General features: G+C 38.4%; 1 non-coding gene across 1 annotated transcript; it reads left to right on the forward strand.

The window, feature by feature from the left end:
* Positions 1–13,028: 13,028 nt before the first annotated feature.
* LOC111760140 (U6 spliceosomal RNA) lies at positions 13,029–13,133 on the forward strand. The gene has a single exon (XR_002793919.1). It is a non-coding gene; the product is annotated as a U6 spliceosomal RNA (small nuclear RNA).
* The last annotated feature ends 3,941 nt before the right edge of the window (positions 13,134–17,074 follow it).

Here is a 17,074-nt window from a genome sequence, read left to right on the forward strand (position 1 = left end):
TTCTTTATACAGTAAATACATGTTATTTTTTCATTTTTGCTAGCTTAATTTACAAACTTTAATAATTCTCCCCTTTTTGCAGTTGTCAGATTCATGACTGAATAAAGTTTATTGAAACTAAAAAAAAAAGAATATATGAAGGTGATCCTACAGTAACATTATATACTAGTAGTTATTATTAGTTGATATTTATGTAACTTAGTATGCACCACATTAGTATGAACTGTCTCATGTCCCATTATAACTAAAGTTATTAAAATCACATTAATTTTTTCTAACTATAAAACATAAAATGGGAAGATGGAGGATTAGAGAGGCACAGACTCACTTCTCTCCCAGATAAAGAGCTAGAGAGCAAGAAGAAATGGCCTGAAAAAAAAAAAAGTTTTAGATTTTAAGACACCAGGGCAAGGCTGGACACCACCCAGAAGATAGAGGGCCACAGGAAAAGAATCTTGATGTGAAAACTCTGTGAGTAAAAGCTGCAGCTGCCCATGCCTGTTCCCCAACCTTAAAGCAGACAGCTTTGAATTATCAGGCCTCCGGCTGGTGGCAATAGATAGAGGGGGCCTCAGGGATCAAACTCACAAGGAAATGGAAGAAAGAGGGGCCCAGCCTATGACTGATTCAGCTTATTGTTTGCCGCTGGAGCCAGCAAAAGACAAAAGAGATTCTACTCTCACAACCAAGACTGGTTGTTGAGGACACAGAGGAGAGTGGAATTATTTCCTCCCTGGAAAAAGGAACGGGGCTGCCAGCAAAGGTTTGAGAACAGTGCCTAAGAAAGTTTACTTTGTGAGGCTCTAAGTAGCCTCCAGTCAGGATCCTTTGTCACATTGTTGTGGTCTGTGTTGTAGTGACTGCATTCCACCCAGGGTTGGAACTAAGAGGCATGTCAAAGGCGCTATCTGCTGGTGGACCAAGAAAGTGCATGAGAAGAAATTAGAAGTAATAAAGAGAGTTTTTTTTCAGGCCTTTACAGCCTCCTCCACCAAGGCACTTGGAAGTGGGTCTGCAAACCATTACTGAGTCCATATCCCAGATTTGAGCTAAACAGGGATAATCCTAAAGAGCTAGAATGGGTTGAACCAAGAATCAAAGAATGGCAGTAACACACAGCATCCTACCACTAAATCCTTATATTAGGGAAATTGGAGGGTTAGAGAGGCACACTACCTAAGAGGCATCAGAATAAACTTACTATCATAATCAGTTGCTAGACATTAGCAAAAAATTAAAAGCAATACTAAGAAAATGGAAGAAATAGCACAAGAAAATATATGAAAGCCCCAGATGAGACACAGGAATTGAGAGAAATAATCAAGTTTCACATAAATCTCCCAAAATAAATCAATGACTTGAAAGACAATATGGCTTAAGATAAAAAGGACAAAACCGTAGCACTGATGTGGAGAAAGTGGTCACAGTAATTGCTGAGGGCAGGGAGAGGGAAGAAGAGATGTGATGTGGGGGCATTTTGGGGACTTGGAGTTGTCCTAAATGATATTGCAGGGACAGATGCTGGACATTATATATCCTGCTATAACCCACTGAATGGACTGGGGGAGAGTGTCAACTACAATGTGAACTATTATCCATTGGTGCAGCAGTGCTCCAAAATGTATTCACCAAATGGAATCAGTGTGCCACAATGATGAAAGAGGTTGTTGATGTGGGAGGAGTGGGATGAGGGGGGGTGGGAGGTATATGGAAACCTCTTATATTTTTTGAGTGTAACATTAAAAAAAAAAAAAAGACATCTTAGAACCAAAAAAAAAAAAAAAACCAAAAAACAAAAAAAACAGAAAAACAAAACACATTAGAGGCAAACAACAGCAGACTCAAAGTGATAGACGAAAGAATAAGTGGTGCAGATGACAGAACAGCTGAAATTGAACAGAGAAAAGAATGGAAAAATTGTGCAGGGGCTCAGGGAGTTATAACATGATGCACAACATACATGTCATGTGAGTTCCAGTAGGAGAAAAGAAAGGAAGAGGGAAAGAAAGAGTATTTGAGGAAATATGACTGATAACTTTCCAAGCCTCATGAAAGAAATGAACTTACATGTCCAAGAAGTATAGCATATCCCAATCAGAATAAATCCTACTGCACCTACTCCAAGACACATATTACTCAGAATGTCAGACATCAATGATAAAGAGAAATTGAGAGCAGCAAGGGAGAAGCAAACCATCATATACAAGGGATGCCCATTAAAACTTAATGCATATTTCTCATCAGGAACCATGGAGGCAAGAAGAAAATGGTATGATATAATTAGGATACCGAAGGAAAAAAATTGCCACCCAAGAATTCATTGTCTAGCAAAATTGTCCTTCAAACTCTGTCAAAATTAAAGGGAGAAATAGACATCTCAACAATAATAGTTGGATATTTCAACACAACACTCACATCATTAGAACAACTGGACAGAAGATCAACACGGAAACAGAGAACCTGATCAATATGATAACCAAGCTAGACCGAATAGCTTTATACAGAGCATTGCACCACAAATCAGTGGGCTATACATTCTTCTCAAGAGTTTATGGATCTTTCTCAAAGATAGACCACCTGTTGGGTCACAATGCAGGTCTCAGTAAACATAAAAAAAAACTGAAAGTACAAAAAGTGGCATCTCAGATCACAATGGAATGAAACTGGAAATCAACAAAAGACAGGAAATAGAAAATTTTGGCTATTTATTAGGCTAAATAATTATTGGGTCAAAGAATAAATCGTAAGAGAAATGAGTAAATATCTCAAGATGAATGAAAATAAGAACACAACTTATCAAAACCTATGGTAGGGAAAAGCAATGATTGGTCGGGGCGGTTTCGCGGCTGGCTGGGCGGTTTCGCCTTTCTCCGCAGTGGTCGGAGGCCGCTGTGTGCGGCGCCTGGAGTAGGGGTTCTAGATCCCCGCCGCGAGGATGGTTAAAATGAGTCTGAGGAAGCAAACCCCCAGTGACTTCTTAAAGCAAATCATAGGCCGACCAGTTGTGGTAAAATTAAATTCTGGAGTGGATTATCGAGGGGTCCTGGCTTGTCTGGATGGCTACATGAATATAGCCCTGGAGCAGACAGAAGAATATGTAAATGGACAACTGAAGAATAAGTATGGGGATGCATTTATCCGAGGAAACAATGTGCTGTACATAAGTACACAGAAGAGAAGGATGTGAAGATACCAGAGGAGCAGTATTTTTCATACTTGGATATACTTTTTATGAAATAGTGTTTTTTAATATTTTTTTTGGCTCTTTTGTTATCTAATTTGTCCTGTTTTCGTAATAGTTGGTGATTTTTCACTGAAGTGGGATAAATGTATCAAATTGTTGGATTTAATTGTAAAGAGTTCTTTCACATTGATTTTCTTTTACCTCTAGTGTAAAAAAAGCAAAAATAATTTATAAAAAGATGTAAAGTCTATTTCTTCCTAAAGATTATTTAAATTAAGTTCAAGCAATATGGATTACTTTGCTTTGCTTTTTTTGGCTGACTAAAGTGATGCATCTAATAGACGTATAATTAAAACCTTTCCAAGGGAAACAAAAACAGAAACTTATGGTATACAACAAAAACAGTGCTGAAATGGAAATTTGTAGCCCTAAAGGTTTAAATTTTAAAAAGAAGAAAGAGCTAAAATCAAAGACCTAACTGCATACCTAGAGGAAATAGAAAAAGAACAGCAAACCAATCCCAAAACAAGCAGAAGGAAAGAAATAATAAAATAGTACACAAATAAATGAAATTGAGAGGAAAAATACAATAGAGAAAATCAACAAATCCAAAAGCTGATTCTTTGGAAGATCAATAAAAGTGACAAACCTCAAGATAGACTAACAAAAATAAAAGAGGGAAGATGCAAATAAATAAAACCAGAAATGAAAAGACGATCTTAAGAGGATATGAGAAACTGCATGCCAACAAACTAGACAACCTAAATGAAATGGGCAAATTCCTAGATGCACACAAAGAACCTACAAGGACTCTACAAGAAACACAAGAACTCAACAAACCAATCACATTTAAAGAGATTGAATCTGTAATCAAAAATCTCCCAACAAAGAAGTGTCCAGGACCAGATGACTTCACAGGTGAATTCTACCAAGCATGTCGAGAAGAATTACCATCAATCTTGTTTAAACTCTTCCAGAAAATTGAAGCGGAGGGAAAATTATGCAACACATTTTTTTGATGCCAACATTACCCTAATACCAAAGCCAGGTAAAGATACTACAGGAGAAGAAACTTAAAGACCAATCTCTCTAATAAACGTAGATGCAAAAATTCTCAACAAAATACTTGCAAATAGAATCCAGCAGCATATTAAAAGACTTATACTCCACAACCAAGTGGGATTTATTCCTGGTATGCAAGGGTGGTTCACCACAAGAACAACAATTAACATTATACACTACATTAACAAATTGAAGGAAAGAAGCACATGACCACCTCAATCAATGCATAAAAGGCATTTGACAAAATCCACTGTTTCTTGTTAAAAACACTTCAAAAGATAGGAAGAAAAGGAAGCTCCTCATTTTGATAAAGGGCATATATGAGAAACCCACACCTAACCTCATACTCTATTGGGAAAACTTGAAAGCCTTCCCTCTAAGATGAACAAAACAAGGATGCCCACATCACCACTCTTATTTAACATTGTACTAGACATTCTAGCTAGAGAAATTAGACAAGAAAATAAAAATAGAAATCATCCAAATAGGAAAAGAGGAAGTAAAGCCCTCACTATTCACTGATGACATCATTTATATTTAGAAAATTCTGAAATGTCTAGGATAAAACTACTTGAGCTGATTAGTTCAGCAGAGTGAAGGGATACAAAATCAACACACAAAAATCAGTATAGTTTTTGTACACTAGTATTGAACAATCTGAGGAGGAAATCAGAGAAAAAATTCCATTTATAATAGCAACAGAAAACTCAAATACCTAGGAATCAATTTAACCAAAGATGTATGGACTTATATTTAGAAGACTACAAAATATTGCTAAAAGAAATCAATGAAGACCTAAACAAATGGACAGAGATTCTGTGTTCATGGATTGGAAGAGTAAATATCATGAAGGTGTCAATCTGATCCAAACTGATTTATATATTCAATGCAATACCAATCAAAATTCCAACAGCCTACTTTATAGAAATAAAAAAGGCAATTACCAAATTTATTTTGAAGAGAAATGGCACCTGAAAAGCCAAAACATTCTTAAAAATAAAAGTGATTTGGGAGGACTCTCACTGCCTAACCTTCAGACATATTACAAACAACTTGGTTAAAGCAGGATAGTATTTGCATATAAACAGACACATTAATCAGTGAAATAGAATTGCAAGCCCAAAAATAGACCGTCACCTTTACAGCCCACTGTTTTTTGTTTGTTTTATTTTTAAAACCAGAACAGTTATTGCACAACTAATCAGTGAAATCCTTAAGATCTGGATGCTGCAACAGCTGCCCTCTTGAGTTTAGGCATAGTTCCTTCATGGAATCCATGCCTGAATCTGTGGTAAAAAAAAATTTTAGGTGCCTTATTCGACCTGTACCAGTGGTATTTTGTTTTTTAGCCTTGGGACTCCAGTTATACTTTCTCTTGTGTTTGGCAGGGTAGCCGCGTTTACCACAGGCCTAGGCTTTAGAGCCACAGTGGCAGCACAAGGTGTGTGTCTTGTGATGCTTTCCAAATGGTGATGTTCCCTTTATCATCTTGTTTCTGCAGCTGAGACCTAAGAGCTCAACTGGGTTTTGACCAACTTTCTAAGTCCAAGTTACTGGGACAAAACAGTTTCTTCAACAAATGGTGCTGGGAGAACTGAATATCCATAAACAAAAGAATGAAAGAGTACCCTTACCTCATCCCTATACAAGAATCAACTCAAACTGGAATAAAAATCTAACCATAAAATCCATAAAAACTACTAGAAGAAAACATACGGAAACCTCTTAAAGACCTAGCGTAGGTGGTGGTTTCTTGGACCTTATACCCAAAGCATGTGCACCTCAAAGGCCTTTCTCAAAAAGGTAAAAAGCCTACTCAGTGGGAGAAAATATTTGGAAATCACTGGCCAATGAATGTTTAATATCCATGATATATAAAGAGATGCTACCATTTAACAATAAAAAGACAAATGACTCAATTTAAAAATTGGCAAAAGACTGGAATAGACATTTGCCCAAAGAAATACAAATGGAAAAAAAAAACACATTAAAAAATGTTCAATGTCACTAGCTATTAGGTAAATGCAAATCAAAACGACAGTGAGATATCATTTCACACTTATTAGATTGACCATTATTAAAAAGACAGAGAACCACAATTGTTGCCGAGGATGTGGAGAGATAGCAACACTTATTCACTGTTGGTGGGAATGCAGAGTGGTACAGCTACTGTGGAGGTCTGTTTGGCAATTTCTAAAGAAGTTGAATATAGATTTTTCCATGTGACCCAGCAATACCACTACTGGGTATATATCCAGAGGAACTGATAGCAGTGACACAAACAGACATATGCACCCTTATGTTCATGGTGGCATTATACATGATTGCCAAAAGTTGGAAACAAGCCAGGTGCCTGTCAACCGAAGAATAAACAATGTCGTGTATTCATATGATGGAATATTATGTAGCAGTAAGAAGAAATGAAGTTGTGAAGCATATGACAACATGAACATGGAGGACATTATGTTGAGTGAAGCAAGCCAGACACAAAAGGACAAATACTGTATGATTCCACTATTATAAACAAAATGTATTGTGTAAACTTATGGAGTTAATAACGTGAATATGGGTCACTAGAAAATAGAATAAGGTTAGAGAATAGAAAGCTGAGGGTCAACTTGTACAGAATTGGTGAAAAGGCTGTGTGTTAATCTTTGGAAATGAATAGAAAAAGTGAAAGCCCAGCATAATTCTGTAAGTAGCAATACTATTATGTGGGTATGAAAGGAGTTTAAAGGGAAAGTGTAAGGGCATGTCTATTGCTAAAAGGAAAACTAACAAATGTAACATGGAACTGTATAACATAATAAAACTGCATGTGAAATATGAATATGGGTAAAATTGCATATATAAGATTGTTCTTTGAAATTGAACAAACGTATGTTAATTCTACAAGAGTTGATATCAGACAAAATATGCTAAATGAAAGAAAATAGACATAAAGCACTACATATTGTATGACTATGTAAAATGTAAATATAAATCAATTTATAAAGATGAAGTTAGACTAGTGGTTATGTAGGGCTGGGGCAGAACTGCTAAGGAGTGTGGAGATTTTCTTTTTGGAGTAATGAAATTGTTCTAAAATTATATGTGGTGATGAATGCACAACATTGTGATTATACTAAAAGCCACTGATTATACACTTTGGATAGATCCTATGGTATATGAATATATCTCAATAAAAATGCTTAATAAATAAATAATTGTGCAAGAATAGCCAGAAATGCAGATATGTACAGCAGGGGAGCACTGAGAGATAGAGAGGTGAAGAATTTTCTTGGTTTGTTTTTGTTTTTATTATTGTTATTGTTGAAGTAATGAAAATGCTTTAATGATGATTGAGGTGAATGTTCAACTATGTGGTTATAACAAATACCATTGATTGTACAGTTTGGATGAATTGTATGCTGTATTAATATGTATCAATAAAATTGATTTAGTGGTTAGGGCGTCCGTCTACCATATGGGAGGTCCGCGGTTCAAACCCCGGGCCTCCTCGACCCGTGTGGAGCTGGCCATGCGCAGTGCTGATGCGCGCAAGGAGTGCCCTGCCACGCAAGGGTGTCCCCCGCGTGGGGGAGCCCCACGCGCAAGGAGTGCACCCAAAAGGAGAGCTGCCCAGCGCGAAGGAGGGAGCAGCCTGCCGAGGAATGGCGCCGCCCACACTTCCTGTGCCGCTGACGACAACAGAAGCGGACAAAGAAACAAAAGCAGACAAAGAAACAAGACACAACAAATAGACACCAAGAACAGACAACCAGGGGAGGGGGGGAAATTAAATAAATAAATAAATCTTTAAAAAAAAAAAATGTGTGATGTGGGAAGACACTCACTGCCTACCTTGAGACATATTACAACATACAGTGGTCAAAACAGCATAGTATTGGCATTTAGGTAGACACATTAATTAGTGGAATAGAATTACAAGTCCAAAAATAGACCCTCACCTCTACAACCAACTTGCTTTTGACAAACCCCCTAAATCCAGATTACTGAGACAAAACAGTCTCTTCAACAAATGGTGCTGGGAGAACTGAAATCCATAGACAAAGGAATGAAAGAGGACCCTTATCTTGTTCCCTATATAAGAATCAAATCAAAATGGATAAAAAACTGAACTATAAAAGCCAGGACCATAAAATTACTAGAAGAAAATGTAGGGGAACCTCTTAAAGACCTAGTAGTAGGTGACAGTTTCTTTGGCCTCACACCCAAAGCATGAGGCAGCCAACTCAATGGGAGAAAATATTTGGAAATCACATGGCCAATAAGAGTTTAATATCTATGAGAGAGAAAGAGATGCTACCACTCAACAATAAAAGACAAACGACCCAATTAAAAAATGGGCAAAAGACTTGAATAGACATTTGTCCAAAAAGAAATACAAATGGCAAAAAAACACATGAAAAAAATGTTCAACATCAGTAGCGATTAGGTAAATGCAAATCAAAACCACAATGAGATATTTCATACCTCTTAGAATGGCCACTATTAAAAAGATGGAAAATTTCAAGTGTTGGAGAGAATGTGGAGAGATAGCAACACTTTCCTGAAGAAGTTGAATATAAATTTATGACGTGACCTGCAATAACACCAGTAGGTATATATCCAGAAGAACTGAGAGCCATGGCACGAACAAACTTCTGCACACCAATGTTCATAGTGGCATTATTCACAGTCACCAAAAGTTGGAAATAACCCAGGTGTCCATCAACTTATGAATGGATAAAGAAGTTGTGGTGTACATATAAGATGGAATATTATGCAGTTGTAAGAAGAAATGAAGTCATGAAGCATATGACAACATGGAAAAACCTGGAGGACATTAGGTTGAGTAAAGCAAGTCAGATGCAAAGACGAATACTGTGTAAACTCATGGAGTTAATAACAGAATATAGGTCACAAGAACATAGAGTGAGGTTTGAGAATGAAAAGTTAAAGGTTAAGTTGTGCAGAATTGAGGAAAATGTTGATTGTAAATCTTTTGAAATGAATAGAAATGGTGAAAGCACATCACAGTATTTAAAACTAGCAGTGCTAATATATGGTTGAAAGGAAAAGTCTAATGTCATATATATTAATAGAAGGAAAGCTAAAAATTGCAACATGGGACTGTATAGCATAGTGAAACCTCATGTAAAATATGAGTATGGGTAATATTGCATATATAAGACTTTTTCTTTGAAACTGAGCAAATGTATGTTAATGTTACAAGATGTTAATATTAGGCAAAAATACAGCCAAAGCAAAATATAGACAGTAATGTATAGTAATATATTAATAATCTTCCATAAGGGTAGAAAAAAAGCAAATATATTCAGTGAATGAAGCTAGACAAAAGTTACTGCATATTGTTTGACTCCATCTATACTAAATATGGATACAAATAAATTAAGGAGATGGAAACAGAATAGCAGCTATATATGGTGGGGGAAGCATAGAGAGATTGAGATATGATTATTAAGGGGTAGAGGTTTTTTGTGTTTTGTAAAAATTTGTATTATTATTGAAATATGAAAATGCTTTAATAATGAAGTGATGAGTGCACAACTATGTGATTATACCAAATACCATTGGTTGTTCACTTTGCACGACTGTGTGCTTTATTAATATGTATCAATAAAATTGATTTAAAAAACATAAAATTTTCATCTATTACACTGTTTTTCTCTTCACTTTCAAAAACCCTCCGGGTAACTGGTTTTATTAAAGAATATGTTAATCATTCTTTTATTCAACAAATATTTATTGTGTCCTCTATATGCCTAACACCTTGGTTGGAGCTTAAACTACCCAATTAAATCAGACATGATCCCTCTCAAGAATTTAGAGTGTAATTCACCTTAAGTAACTAACTAGATTTAAATACTTAAATAACTAACTAACATTTATTAAGGGCTTACTATGTTCCAAGTACTCAGTTAAAATGCTCTCTTAAATTATGCCTCTTAAATAATACAAGTAGTATATGTGGGTAATTTTGTCTCATTTTACAGGAGAAAAATAAGTGTGGTGATTTTAAAATATGCATCCATCAAGAGGTAGAGCCTAATTCCCCTCCTCTTGAATGTGGACTGGACTTAGTCAATCAATTTTAATGTATAGAATAAAGTGAAAGACTGTGTGACTTCACTGACTAGGTCACAAAAGGCCCTGAGCTTCCTTCTTGCTCTCTCTCTTGGAGCTGCCACGTCTTGAGAACACAAGCTGCCCCACGAAGAGGCCCCTGTAGGTAGCTTCTGAGGCTCTTCCCAACAGGCCTGTGAGTTAGCCATCTTCAGAGTGGATCCTCCTTCCTAGACAGGCCTTAGATGACTGCAGCCCCTGCCCACATCTAAACATGAGACCCTCAGCTAGAACTATCTGGCTAATAACTGCTCTTGAATTCCTGCCCATAGAAGCTGTGAGATAATAAAGGTTTGCTGTTTTGAGCCAATACATTTCGGGGATAATTTATTATTCAGCAATAGATAACCAATTCAATGAGTTAGAGAAGTTATGTAATTTACTGAGCTAGAAATGTTAGAAAGGTCCCATACAGTCTGTTATAGCTAAGGTGACCATATAATTTATTGTCCAAACTGGGACGCATTAGAGAGTAATAGGGACACCAAAAATAATCACACTGGTAAAGCAACTGACTATGTAAACTGTCCAGGACAAGCCAAACTGTTCGGGACAAGCGGATCACAGGACCACCCTAAATATAGACCATGCTCTTTGCTGTCACAAAATTCTATTTTCAGTGTAAGTGCATACAATGTGACCAGTCCAACAATACACATACTTACAAAGTCTAAGGTAGCACTAAGGAGGGGTGATCAACTTATCCTGAAAGAGATTGCTACCTACTACCCAAAAGTAATTACTCCCTTCTTGTTTGGTAACAAGCCCCTAAATTGTGTTTACTTTTGGTGGCAGTAAGGTGTCTAGTTGGGAGGGTAGGTGTAGGGAGACATTTGCCAGCTCCCTTGGATGGTTAAAAGAAGTCAGTAGAAGTTATTGGGTGGAACTTCAAGGAAAGCTCTTCCAAGGTGGCTATCTTAGCTCAGGAGCCCTTTTGTCTCTGTTATTTCTTTACAGCTGCTACCTGGGACATGGATATGATGGTTGGAGCTGCAGTAGCTATACTGCATACATGAGTTTTACTTGGTAAGAAGGGTCATGATCTAAGAATTGCAGGGCAGAAATTTCCAGTTCTTGATAACCATAGACTCATCATTATAGTATTAGACTATCTATGTAAGAAAGGAGTAAACCTCTATCTTTGTTTAAACTACTGTGACTTGGGTTTTTAGTTTTTCCTTAACTAATCTATCCATAACTGATACACATACCTTAAACCCTTAAACCATACACTTAATTTTTTGAATACAAAATATTTTATTCTCAACTTGTTTTTATAGAAATTATTCTAGTTATATATGTACCACTTGCCCTACTTTATAAAGTAGGCAAACAGAAGCACAATCTAGTAGTTTTCTTGATGATTCACGATTATTATTACTTATAGAGAGAAGAGTTAGTTCATTTTTTCATGCTTATGATAGTTTTATGTACCCCATAGAAGCTTGGTCAATTATTGGTATTAATAAAGCAAGTACAAATTAAGTTCTTGTGGGTAATACACTAATTTTAGATGGGCTGATGCCTTTAAGTGTATTTGTTTTAAATGACTCATCTTGGGGGTTTTCTAAAGTCTCCACTCTTACTTCCTCTAAGACTTTAAAGTCTAATTAAGGATTTTCACCTTACAATCATTATGGAAATGTGCCAGGGGATTTTTATGAAATGTTAAATATTTGGATTTAGTAAGGAATAATTCTTTTCACTAAGAACTTAGATAAAGAGCTCTTAATCACATAATTGTATTAGATTTAGCTCATAGAAACTTAAAGGAATTAAAAGATTAGGTGCATGTTCAACATTTTTATTTCTACAGTTAGATTTTTTCCTTTTTGAGTTTTGAAAAAATAAGTACTATCTTGGAAATAATTACATTAATTGATACTGCTCTTCCGGCATAAATGAGGTTCTGTAGAAAAGTGAGTTAACTTTTTTTGGTGGTGGTGGGGGCGTGGAATATATAACTTTATTTTTAACAGTAAATAAATTCCACCACAGAATTAGGGCATCATGGGATTTTTTTTTTCCCATTTAATAAGTGCAAACGAATAAATATACTTCCTTTTGCAAGGAGATCGCTGCTCTTCCTTTTCCAAATTTCACGAAGCCTGATGGGTAAACACGTGCCCTACTGTGCGGGCTGGTTCCCTCCTGACCAGCTGTGACAGTTCCACATCGCCTACCTACCAGCACACACCACTTCCACACTCCTTATGGGAATATTGTTAATATACCTGTAAATATTATTTAGGTAAAATACCTCACCTTTTCCCAATCCCTTCCTAATAGAAGTTACCGTACTGGATTTCAAATTTTAGACCATTCCCTTCTGAGAAAGAAATAATCTGGTTTCCATGGCAATTCGATGGCGAGCTCTCTTTACCCAGAAATTGTTAACATCATGAAATTATGTGAGGTTTCAGCAAGAGAGTCTATTTGTCCAGAGGATGCATCGTAAGAGGGAAGGAAAAGGATAAAAGGATAGGGGAAGGTAAAATCTGCTCTGTCTGATAGACTATCCCTTATTTCAAAAGTAGAAATTCCTATTTAAACCTAAGCTGTTTGCAACAGGTGTGTGATTCTGTCACTGCTCGCAGGGGCCTCCCAGCGCTGCGCTGCGGGGCACCCCAACCGCGTCAAAACCAAAGAGCAGGTGCTCGCTGTGGCAGCGCATACACTAAAACGGGAGATTCTGAGAAGATGAGGATGGTTCCTGAGCAAGGACGACACGCAAATTCCGGAATCGTTCCATGTTTTTAATAAAAAACAAGAACGAAACAATAAAAGCAACCATAGAGCCCAGAAAGGCGCTCTGCGCTGTCCCCACGAGGGCCTGGAGACCCCGTGGAGCACCCGCGGCAGGCGGCAGGGGGCACACCTCTGCGCTCCGCCCTGACGACCCGCGCCCTCCCCACCTGAAGGTGAGAACGATTCTGCCAACAGGTTTTGCAACCACAATGTGCAAAGCCTTAGAGCGTTCCAGTTTTTAGACTGGGAAAGAAAAACTCCTGTAGATCCAGAAGAACTCGTTACCCAAACTTCACACCTCTTGTATCCCTGCTTTAAAAACTCGCTAGTAACTCACTAGTAGCCAAGCCATACATGTCAACGGTTGATGCATGTGATCAGAAAAGAACTATCCGTCTTTACAAAGAGCAGGGAACATTTTTTTTGTTGTTTTGTTTTTTAATGTAACCCGTTTTCATTCATCCACATTTTTAAAAAAGGACGTTTATCCCTAAAAGTATGTCTGTGTGATGGTTTGTAATACACGACAAATGAAGATTTAATTAGATTTTTAAAAAACACATCTGCTTATAAGATATGAGCTTATAGAACGCTGGCACGTACCCCTCACGGGCACCCGATGAAAACAGCAGTGGCCTACAAAGAGCGTCCGGACGCTGCCCTCGGCTTCTGCCACAAGGATCCATTTCTTCGGAAAGAGCGGTAGTGCCTCTAACCCACCTGAAGTTTGGCACGTTCAGCGTCCCCCGCCGCCTGCTGGGCAAGGGGAGGGAACCCACAGGATGCCACTGTTTGAGGGGAGGACTGGTGGGCCCCTGGGCTGTGCAGCTGGGAAAGGCAGTGAAGGCGGCGTTGGGAGCCTACCTTAACCTTCCTAGGAACACTTTAAAGCTGCATTAGGCTGTCATTATTCTACATCATACTTTCAGAGGAGAAGCCTGTTTGGGGTAGGAAAGCTGGGCAAAAAAATAAATACTGTGGTTCTGCAGGTTTGCCTTTTTTTGGGTACTGGCACGGAGTATCAATGTCACTAATCATTCCCTAGAAGAAACAGTGGAAACCGCCGGGTGGTGCGTGGCGCTGCACCGTGAGCGCATGCAAGTGTGTGGACCTCAGAGCCCCAGAGACTTCCGACAACCTGCTTGGAGATTTTAGAAAACTGCTCTCGGTCGTCCTGACACATCTTGGAAGCATCCACGTTTGCTCCGCTTTCATCGTTGGGTTCTGCCAGCTTGCTCACTCCGTGCTCCGCCCGGGACTCCCCGTTCAGCCCAGGTCTCACAGCCCAGGGACTCATCACCTGGGTGATGCAGGATGGAAATGCAGACTCCGTTGGAGTAGATGCTGAATGAAACATCTCACAGGTAAAACTCATCTTTGGGGAATTTAATGGGTAATCAAACGGAAAACAGGATGGCAGGAAAAACATCAAACTCAAAACAGGCATCTTCTGGGCCCATGACCAATGCCTCCCATTCAAAAAAAAAATTCTATTCATTCATGGGGCCTACCATAAGTCCTACTGGAGGAGTCAGTGTTAATTGTTTGTACTCAGCCACCAACCTCTCTAGAGACATCTTTACCATCTTCAGGGAATCAGCAGTTCTCAGGAGCCTTAAGACCTAAGTGCTTGTCCCTTCAGCCCCAATGCTGGTAGCTGCTTGTGAGTTAATATTTTTATTCTAACTGTTGCAATTTAGTTATTCTAACTATTTCACTTTGGACTATCTTTATCATTAAGAATTTTTAAAGCAGTTACTATAATGAAATTCTCTATAGAGAATAATTTTATACATGTAAAATATCTAGGGCAAATATATGAAAGAAAACTTAAAGGACTACCTAACAGTCAGAGCTGATCCAAAATGTAATAGCCTCCTTCATGCAGTAGTGAATGACGTTCATTAAGAGGAATTTAAAGCTGGATGATTATTTGATAGGGAGCTAATCGATCAGTGCTGTATAACAGAACTTTCTGGAATGATGGATGATGGTATCTTAGTCTGCCAAAGGGCTGCTGATGCAAAGTACCAGAAATCTGTTGGCTTTCGTAATGCGGACTTACGTGGGGTAAAAAGCCTACAGTTCCAAAGCTGTGAAAAGTCCAACTCAAGGCACATATTGGCTTAGTGGTTAGGGTCTCCGTCTACCACATGGGAGGTCCGAGGTTCAAACCCTGGGCCTCCTTGACCCGTGTGGAGCTTGCCCATGTGCAGTGCTGATGCGCGCAAGGAGTGCCGTGCCATGCAGGGGTGTCCCCGCGTAGGGGAGCCCCATATGCAAGGAGTGCGCCCCATCAGGAGAGCTGCCCAGCATGAAAGAAAGTGCAGCCTGCCTAAGAATGGCACTGCCCACACGGAGAGCTAACACAACAAGATGATGCAACCAAAAGAAACAGATTCCTGTGCCACTGACAACAACAGAAGTGGACAAAGAAGAAGACGCAGCAAATAGACACAGAATAGACAACCGGGGCAGGGGGTGGGAGGGAAGGGGAGAGAAATAAATAAATAAATAAATCTTAAAAAAAAAAAGGCACCTTATGGGGTCACCAAAGTCTGCTACACCAAAGTCACCAAAGTCAGCTGCCACGTGCTGAAGCAAAATGGTGGCCAATTTCTGTCCAGGATTCAGCCTTCCTCTCTGGGCTCATCCTTTCCACCTGAGCTCCACCTAGCCTCTTGAAGCTCCATCTGATCCTGTAGTCCTACCTCTTCTGGCACAGGGCTTGTTTCTTTCCAGGCCTCCTAAATTAGTCATGGTTTTTCTGCTCTCTTCCCTGTCTCAGCTAAAAACTACCAGGCAAATGATTCATCTCTCCCAGGGGACTCAGCTGTATGAGGCTTCTCCTTTCTGTCACATGACTAGATAAAAAATAATAAGCCTCTCTCTTCCTGTGTCTGAATGTCCTTTTATATTAGACCCAGCAAAGGGGCAAGGACTTAACCTGAGTCAAGCCTTACTGATGTAGTCGAATCATAAGCCCTAGATCTTAACAGATAATCTAATCAATAGCCCCTCAGCTGAGTTTAATGCAATCAAAGAGTACCACACCCAAAGGAATGGATTAATTTACAAACATAATCTTTCTCTTTTTGGGATTCAGAAAATAATTTCAAACTGTCACAGATGGAAATATTCTATACCTGTACCGTCCAAATATCCCCACTAGTCACATGTAGCTATTGAGCACTTACTATATAGCTAGTATGACTGAAAAACTAAATTTTAAATATAAATTTAAAAAATTTATTGTGGTCATATATATATATAACACAAAATTTCCCATTTTAACCACTTTCAAAAGTATAATTCAGTGAATTATATTTAATTTTAATAGCTACATGTAGCTAGTGGCTCCTGGATTGGATAAAGATAGTATTTGTACAGAAGGTAATGAACTGATTTGATAGATTCTGAATTCCCTCCCAACTTTAAATTACCATAGCTACAAAAATAAGCAGTAAAATTTTATTTCTTCTTCATTTTCTCCTTCATTCTGCACCAAATTTTTCTCTGTTTTGAATATCTAGAATTAGTCCATTCGTTAATTTAATCATTACAGAACTACAATGTGCCAAGGGCAGGGGGAAAAATAGAAGCTGCTCTGAAGTCACCTTCTCTAACATTCTGGTTCTTCCCTTGCGGTGCCTGCACTAGCCCTTCCCCTCTGGGATCCCTCACCCTCAAAGGTGATGGCTGGTAGCAGACAGTGGAGACTGCACCCTAAATGCAGGGACTTCCAGATTCACCAGAGATTTCTCTGCTTGGAAGGAGTTTAGCCACAAGTACTGATAGGATCATAGAGGCACATTAAAGGTCCTGATTTGGATTCAGGTTGATTTTAAAGAAAATAGTGTGATCATACTAGCACATGTTAGATTGGGGGCAAAAGTAATCCCTACCATTCTCAGCATCCTTCCCAATGTTTCGGTCTCCCTTTGCGCCTCA

The sequence above is a fragment of the Dasypus novemcinctus genome, chromosome 7 (genome assembly GCF_030445035.2).
Source record: "Dasypus novemcinctus isolate mDasNov1 chromosome 7, mDasNov1.1.hap2, whole genome shotgun sequence".
NCBI lineage: Eukaryota > Metazoa > Chordata > Mammalia > Cingulata > Dasypodidae > Dasypus > Dasypus novemcinctus.